Source organism: Scylla paramamosain, chromosome 34 (genome assembly GCF_035594125.1).
Source record: "Scylla paramamosain isolate STU-SP2022 chromosome 34, ASM3559412v1, whole genome shotgun sequence".
NCBI lineage: Eukaryota > Metazoa > Arthropoda > Malacostraca > Decapoda > Portunidae > Scylla > Scylla paramamosain.
In genome coordinates this window covers 10,277,720-10,285,219 of record NC_087184.1, presented here as the reverse complement: position 1 = coordinate 10,285,219, position 7,500 = coordinate 10,277,720, and the positions used below count along the sequence as shown (strand labels likewise).

General features: G+C 42.9%; 1 protein-coding gene and 1 non-coding gene across 2 annotated transcripts in view; both read right to left on the bottom strand.

The window, feature by feature from the left end:
• Positions 1-7,500, bottom strand: part of LOC135089964 (paired box protein Pax-6-like) — a 73,358-nt gene that overhangs the window by 60,720 nt on the left and 5,138 nt on the right.
• Trnar-ccu (transfer RNA arginine (anticodon CCU)) lies at positions 4,078-4,150 on the bottom strand. Its single transcript has one exon. It is a non-coding gene; the product is annotated as a tRNA-Arg (tRNA).

Here is a 7,500-nt window from a genome sequence, read left to right as displayed (position 1 = left end):
ATCAACTTTTCCTTCTACAATTTTCTTTTCTTGTTCCTCTTTTCTACCTCCTTCATCATCATCATCCTTACTCTTTCCTTCTCTTCATCTCCTCCACTTCTCCCCCTTTCTCTATCAGACGGCCATGGGGTGAGGAAGGAAGGGGAAGGGGAAGGGGGAGCAGGTCAGGGTGTCAGGGGGTGGTAATGGGGGGGGCGTAACATTCATGGAGATGTCATGATAAATTAAAAACTAATTTCCTTTGTCCTCCACCAGTCCGCCAGAATTATGAGGCAAAATTTTGTTTCACTTAATAATTTGGTGACGTGACATTGTCGATGGTGATGGACGTGTGTGCGTGCGTGCGTGCGTATGTGTGTGTGTGTGTGTGTGTGTGTGTGTGTGTGTGTGTGTGTGTGTGTGTGTGTGTGTGTGTGTGTGTGTGTAATTAAAACTTATCTGATATTCTCACTCTTTCATCATATTTTGAAACATGTTTGCTTAAATCTCTCTCTCTCTCTCTCTCTCTCTCTCTCTCTCTCTCTCTCTCTCTCTCTCTCTCTCTCTCTCTCTCTCTCTCTCTCTTGACTTATTATTTTGTCCCACTTTTTAATGCAAGGGCTGATTAGTACCTTCAGTCTTTCATCTCAAATTTACAGGACTCTTAAAAACGAACCGCATCTCTCTCTCTCTCTCTCTCTCTCTCTCTCTCTCTCTCTCTCTCTCTCTCTCTCTCTCTCTCTCTCTCTCTCTCTCTCTCTCTCTCTCTCTCTCCCCTCCACTCTCCCCTCACAGAGTAATCACCTGAGGGAGGACGAGGGTCATTCACGACTGTTTGAAGCAACACCCTCGCCTCTTCATTTCTCTCTCTCTCTCTCTCTCTCTCTCTCTCTCTCTCTCTCTCTCTCTCTCTCTCTCTGCAAGTGTGTGTTTTTTTTTCAGTATTTTCCTATTTGCTTTTGTCTTTATACTTCTTTTCTTTTGCTGTTTTTTCTCTTTCTGTTGGCATTTTTCTTATTTTCCATATTTTTTCTTAGTCCTTCTGTTTATTTCTCTTGAGTTTTCTATTTTCCTTTAAGTTGTCGAACTTTATTTAACCCAATTTTAGCGTTCTTTGTCCATCTCTCTCTCTCTCTCTCTCTCTCTCTCTCTCTCTCTCTCTCTCTCTCTCTCTCTCTCTCTCTTACCCTACGGCCATTTTCAGTTTTGCATCTCCTCCTCCTCTTCCTCCTCCTCCTCCTCCTCCCTTCCGTCTCCCTCTTCAGTCCCTTCACCTTCCTCCACACTAGCACCGTCCCCCTCTTTCCCTTCCATTTCCTCCCTCCCTTTCTCTCCTTCCCTCCTTCCCTCCCTCCCTCCCTAACACTCCGTAACTCAGGTAACCTCCCGCATTCCTCTGGTGGGAATGTTTCGTGTCTCCTCTCTTGTGGCCACGATATCCTCTCTCTCTCTCTCTCTCTCTCTCTCTCTCTCTCTCTCTCTCTCTCTCTCTCTCTCTCTCTGTCTTTGGTTGGGTGTTTTTTTGTGTTTTTCTTTTTTTTTGTGTTGTAGAATTGTGTTGTTGTTGTTGCTTGCTGTTGTTGTTGCTTGTTTTTGTTTTTGTTGTGATTGTTGGTTTTGTTGTGATTGTTGTTGTCGTTTATATTGCTGTCGTTTATGTTGTTGTTGTTGTTTTTGGGTTTTTCTTTCTTTATTTTCCTTTACTTTTTCATTCTCTTACTTATTCCTTGTTCTTCAGTACTGTTGATGTTGTTATCATCATCATCATCATCATCATTATCATCATCAATACTAACACTTGTACCAATGATTTTTTTCTTTTATTCTCGTTGGAAAAAAAAAAATTCGTTTCATCGTTGTCTCAGTTGAAAATCTCTCTCTCTCTCTCTCTCTCTCTCTCTCTCTCTCTCTCTCTCTCTCTCTCTCTCTTCTCGACACGCGCCAATCATCATATTATCCAGGCGTCGCGGTGAAAGCTATCTTTAACTCCGTCTCTCACTCTCTCTATTTTTACCTCATCCTCTATCCCACATTTACTCGCTTATCTTTGCTCTCTTTGTTTCTCTTCATACACGCGGGAAGAAAGAAGCGAGAGAGTAAGAGAGACGCAGAAGACACGGAAAGCAAAGGAACCAATACTGGACAAGACTCAAATAACTCATAACTTAAAAAAATCATGAATATTAAAAAGAGTTACGTTGTGTTTTGTGAATTTTTACCACGCTATGGGTATCTTCGCTATGTACGAGGAGAAAACGTGTTCCTGAATGGTTAAAGAAAGTACAGTCTCAAATTACAAGCGGCTCTCAAGCGAACAAAGATCAAGATTATATATACAAAGTTTTCTCTGGTGTATTTTTTTTTTTTGTTTGTTTCTGAATGTTGTGTTCGTTTGACTTTAATATACCTTGTTGTATTGTTTATTTTGATCTTGTTATCGTATTGATTTCTTGTTTTTTGTTTTGTTTATGTATTTAAAAGGTCGACCAAGGAAAAAAATAAAAACAAAACAAAAAGCGCTGCAATTCCGTTAAGAAATAATAAAAGGGCAGGAGAACTGAAAAAGAAGCCAATTAATTCTATCATTTACTCATCGTTTCCACTTGCCCTGCCTTGCGGAATGTAACACCATCATCATCATCATCATCATCATCACCATCATTATCATCATCACCACCACCACCACTACCATCGTCATCACCACCACCACCATGACCAACCTCTACAATACCACTGAACCCTCGCCAGTCAAGTCTATCAACTGCCCGTATACAAGAATATCCATCAAATTTTCATATCTCCTCTCTCCTTCATCTGTACCTTCCATACTTCCCTTATAGGCCAACAGGTTTGCTGCTGTTTGTTCCTTCTTTGTGTTCTCAGGGACGGTACTCTTAAACGCTTTGTTCTCCCATTAGGACAAATTTGAAAGGTCATAGTGATAATTAGTCAGGTTCTGATGCCTTTGTTTCTTCTATTGATGATGGAGAACAATTGTCAATATAATAATGATAACGCCCTTGAACATGCTAAAAACTTCCACTGGGTGTGTTAAAAGTGGTTGAGGTGATGCGCTGAAGGGCCACAGAAATGATTAGTTGGATTCTGATGGCTTGTTTTTTCTAATAGTGCTAGAGAATAATTCCTACCACTCTAATAATGGAAACGCCCTTGAAAATGCTAATACAAGGGAGATTATGCGTTGAAACGTTTGATAATGCATACGTGGCCTTACCGCAACTTAGACTAACATCATTAAACCACAACGTAACCTAATCTTTGTCTTTTAATACTTCCCCTCTCCTCCCTCACATTTCCCCGCCTCTTCAATCCCTTCCATTACCGCGTGCCACACTTATTTATGGAAGGAAAGCCCGCCCAGTCACTCAGTCCAAAGTTAGCAAGACGTGATTCTACTGACCTGGAACAGAAATGACTCTTGACCTCTTTGTGTGTGTGTGTGTGTGTGTGTGTGTGTGTGTGTGTGTGTGTGTGTGTGTGTGTGTGTGTGTGTGTGTGTGTGTGTGTGTGTGTGTGTGTGTTGTTTCCTTATCGTGGGTATGACTGGTGAGTTTTGTGATCATTTGCAGTTTTATTCTTTATAGAAGAGAATGGTGCGTTAGGACAGGTAATGTTTTGATAAGTGAGGTAATATTAGGTCAAGTTCTCCTCGAGCTGCTGGAGTTCGGATAACGGCTCGCAATCTCACACGTTCCAGCATCTCTCGACTATCTGTAATAAGCTATGGTGGAGGGCATCAGGGCCTTCAGGGGTGTTTTCGTGAGATTCGGCATCATCAGCAAGGAAAACGCTCGTGAACCTAATAACCGCTAAAGCCTTTCAAAAATACTGACGAAAACCTAAAACTTTTAATACGTCAGTCAGGTCAGGTCAAGTTAGACCAGGTTAGGTTAGACTTGAGTTGCTCTACGGTGTTCACTCTCCCGCCACCACTCACTTGGTAGGTGGGAGGCGCGATTCATAGCCACTAACATACTACATGGAGCGATAGTGATAAATGAGTAACTAAATATACTTAATATCACGTTATGTCTAGTTGTTTCATTATACACCAATAAAAAAATAAAAAAAAATTAGAACCCCTGGGGGGACTCGAACCCCCAATCCCTGGCTTAGGAGGCCAATGCCTTATCCATTAGGCCACAGGGGCTGGCTGAAATGCAGCTTCACTTCATCAGGATTCCGTATAAGTTTAAATGCAGATCATGTTTTATTAGCTTCCACTACTATTGCTTAATTCTATATGTTTATTTATTTATTTTCTTTCCTCTTTTTTCTAATCACGAACGAGTTTCTATTTCACATTAAATCACGTACGAATCATATTTCTATTATCTATTTCGTTGGTACATTTTCGCGCGCGTGAGAGAGAGAGAGAGAGAGAGAGAGAGAGAGAGAGAGAGAGAGAGAGAGAGAGAGAGAGAGAGAGAGAGAGAGAGAGACTGGGTAGATTTTCCGCTTGATAAATCTTGTATACTTGGGCCAGACGTGTTCTAACGATGTTGAGATTTACCTGAAAGCGAGTCACCTTGAGGCTGTGAGCGCGTAGAACTAGCTTACTGAGAGAGAGAGAGAGAGAGAGAGAGAGAGAGAGAGAGAGAGAGAGAGAGAGAGAGAGAGAGAGAGAGAGAGAGAGAGAGAGAGAGAGAGAGAGAGAGATTTGTACCACACTCCCTCACTCACTTAGTCACTCCTTCACGTAACATCATCATCATCATCAGCCAGGATAAGTGACACGGACTCAAGAGGCTTGCTGTCAGTCCCCCGCGGCGCATCACAGGCCCTGCCACTCCTGACGCCACTCCCGCGCTGCCACCCTCCACTGCTGACCGCCGCCCTCACAGCACGCCGCCTTGTTCACTTAAGAGGAGGGTGTCATGGTATCTTGTGAGTTTGGCTTTCTTGCATGTAAATTTGAAAAGATAGTGTCATAGGTACTTGTGATTTGTCTTGTTTGTCTGTCTGTTTGTTGGTTGATATCTCGTTCTTGTTTTCTCTTTCGTTTTTGTTTTATTTCCCTTTCTCTCTGCATCAGTGTCCTTCCTTCTTCCTTCTCTTCCTTGTTTTGTGATTCGTTTTGTATCTCTCTCTCTCTCTCTCTCTCTCTCTCTCTCTCTCTCTCTCTCTCTCTCTCTCTCTCTCTTCCACACAACTCCTTCCTTAACTTCTCTCCCACCACCTCCTCCTCCTCCTCCTCCTGCTGCTGCTCCTCCTCCAGTGTGAGCCAAGCATCTGTGTTTCCTATTATATCCCCGTCACACTGACACGCTGATTTCTCGTCTGTACCGCCTCTTCCTCCGCCTCCTCTCCCTCTCTCTCTCCCCCCACCCTGAGGCGTCCCCGGGGAGCCAGTGGTGACGGCTGACAGACACTGAATAGGAATAAGGCGAGGATGACATGTTACCGCCGCCGCTCTCTATTCACTGGAGGCTTTGCTGATGCGTATCGGAAGAAATGGTGGCTGTGTTTGGGTATACATTGTGCTGGTCATCTTCTGTGTGTGTGTGTGTGTGGTGTTAATATTGTTGGCGTGTGTGTGATGTGGTGATTGCATTGTTTGAGTGTGTCTGTGTGGCGGTGTTGGTATTGTTTGCTGGTGTTTACGTGTTGTGGTCAGGTGAGCGCGTGTTTGGGTGTACATAACAGTCCGCTGATAGTGGGTTTGTGTGAGAATATTCATGGGTTTGTGGATAAACAAGTGACCAGTGTTTTGTTTTGTGATGATTTGTGCAGATACTTTTCATTTAAGTTCGTTCGTGATTGCATGTAAAAATGTGTGTATGTGTGTGTGTGTGTGTGTGTGTGTGTGTGTGTGTGTGTGTGTGTGTGTGTGTGTCTTACCTATTTGTCTGTCTACATATCTATCTATCCATCTATTTCTTCATTGTGTCTGTGGATACGTAAGTGTGTTTGTAATACGTATCGTTAGCTGTTGTCTTTAATCGCCCCGTTTACATCCAACAGGAAAGAATAATAAATTACTTCCCTGCTACATCCGATTAATTAATGCTTACTTTTCACATCCAGTCACGTGATGTTTATTTACATATACAATCAGCTGATGTGCTAAGATGTGAGATCAGCTGATGGTTTGTTTACATATGCATCCAATCAGCTGATGTCAGGCTTACTCCCTCACTCATCTTGTTATGCATCTGATCACGTGACGTCGTGTTTACATTTAGATCAAACAAGTAAGAACACGCAGAGGTGAGCCATCGGGGTCTTCAAGTATTACATTGAGCCACGTCTATAAAGAAACATCAATGAACATGAAGGAAGAACAAATAGTGGCATACGAACTGGACCTTACTAGACAATTAATGATAAGCTGAACTATCTTATCTAAACTGTATAACCTTCAGCATCAGTGTGAGATAGAAGGTGAAAGAAAAATAATCTCTCTCTCTCTCTCTCTCTCTCTCTCTCTCTCTCTCTCTCTCTCTCTCTCTCTCTCTCTCTCTCTCTCTCTCTCTCTCTCTCTCTCTCTCTCTCTCTCTCTCTTCTCTTCTTGGTAACTTTGTGTGATATGGACGTTGTTTTTGTCATCAGGGATTACGAGGAGGAGGAGGAGGAGGAGGAGGAGGAGGAGGAGGAGGAGGAGACAGAAGAAAAGAGATAAGAAGAAGCGGAAATCAAAAGGGAGAGGACAGACAGATGGCGAGAAAAGAAGAGATCAGATAAGGAGAGAGAGAGAGAGAGAGAGAGAGAGAGAGAGAGAGAGAGAGAGAGAGAGAGAGAGAGAGAGAGAGAGAGAGATTGGGTATTCCCCTCACGCTATACCCTCTCCTTCCCCTCGTTGCCCCTCAAACACCTTCTCTAACGCTATTTCCCCTCGCGGTCCCCTCGTTACCAGCCCGTGTCCCCTCTCCCCCCTCCCTCCTCTCTCCACCGCACCATCACACTCCCTTCTCCGCTCCCCTCTTTCCCCCCATTTCCCCTCCTCCCTCGCAGCCTCTTCTGTTCGTCTGATTTCTCCCTTTTCCGTTCCCCTCTGCTACCTTACCCTTTCCTCTCCTCCACGACCCCTCTTTCCTCTCTTTCTCTCCCTCCGCTCTCTCCATTTGGCTCTCCTATCTCTCTCTCTCTCTCTCTCTAGTAGTAAGGAATGTAGTCAGTATTGCAATAACAGAGAAATACACGTAAATGAAAAGAATAGATATGAAAGACAAACAAAGATGAGTAAAAAGTGAAAGGAAAAAGTGCAAAAATGGGAAGGGAATAGAAAGGGAGAGAAGAACCGATGGGAAGGAAATAAAAGAGGGTGAAAGTGAAGGAAAAAATGAAGTGGAGGAGAGGGAGAAAAAAAAATCAGAAGCAATGAACAGAAATGAAAGAAAATTGAAAAAGACAAAGAAAAAAATATGAAAACCGTGAAGACTGTTAAGAAAATACTCGTGACAAGAGAAAAAAATGAAAATGAAGAAAACGAAGGAAAATATCGTGAAAAAAAGGAAAAAAAAATCAGGATGAAAACAAGAGAACAAAGAATCAAAATCT